The following is a 1,088-nucleotide window of genomic DNA, read 5'->3' on the forward strand; positions in this document are numbered from 1 at the left end:
TGGCACCGTTTGAAGCCCTGTATGGAAGAAGATGCCGAACACCGTTGATGTGGGATGAAGTTGGAGACCGCCAGTTGTTTGGACCAGATTTGATCAAGGAGTCCGAAGAGAAGGTTAAAATGATTCGAGATAGACTGAAGGTAGCTCAGTCCAGACGGAAGAGCTATGCAGACTCAAAACACAAGGAGGTAATCTATGAAATCGGAGACAGAGCATATCTTCGTGTGTCACCGCTCCGAGGAGTTAAGCGTTTTGGAGTTAAGGGAAAGTTAGCCCCGAGATTTGTAGGACCATACCGTGTTTTGGAACGTATGGGAGAGGTAGCCTACAAGTTGGAGTTACCCGAAGGACTGTCAGGAGTTCATGATGTGTTTCACGTTTCCCAGTTGAAGAAGTGCCATTCAGAGATGGTCGATATCCCTCTGAGAGATACAATGCCCCTGGAAGCAATTTAGTTGGACAATGATCTGGCCTATGAGGAGAAACCAATCAAGATTCTCGAGTTTGCCAGCCGATTTACATGCAACAAGGTTATCAAGTTTTGCAAAGTTCAATGGAGCCACCATACCGAGGATGAAGCTACCTGGGAATGAGATTACGATCTACGCAAAGACCACCCACACCTATTTTCTAGTCAACCCGAATCTCGAGGGCGAGATTCATCTTAAGGGGGGTAGGTTTGTAACATCCCAAATTTTCAATTTGGAATGTTATACATAGATATTCATGCATATCATATTTTACTGTATTTTTGCTTTGCGATCCTCGAAATTCTAAGCAACTCAAGGTCCCAAATAAATCATGTGTTTTTACTTTGAATTAGGAAAAATTATGTGTTTTTCAAAGTTGCATTAGAGGCCCAAATAAATGTTCACTTTGTCCGGAATATTATTAGAGGACCGTGAAAATTAATTTCAGGATTTTTGGACTCTGTTTAGTATTTTTTTTTCCGTGTTAGGATATTTTTTCAAAAATGCACCGACCTAACCGGGCCGTGCCCGAGCCGGAGTCCTTCGGCCGGGCTTTATAAGCCGCCAGCCCGCGACCCCGAGGCCCGAGCCGCCGCCCCGCGCCCTAACCCTAGCGCC

Source organism: Triticum aestivum, chromosome 4A (assembly GCF_018294505.1).
Source record: "Triticum aestivum cultivar Chinese Spring chromosome 4A, IWGSC CS RefSeq v2.1, whole genome shotgun sequence".
Lineage (NCBI taxonomy): Eukaryota > Viridiplantae > Streptophyta > Magnoliopsida > Poales > Poaceae > Triticum > Triticum aestivum.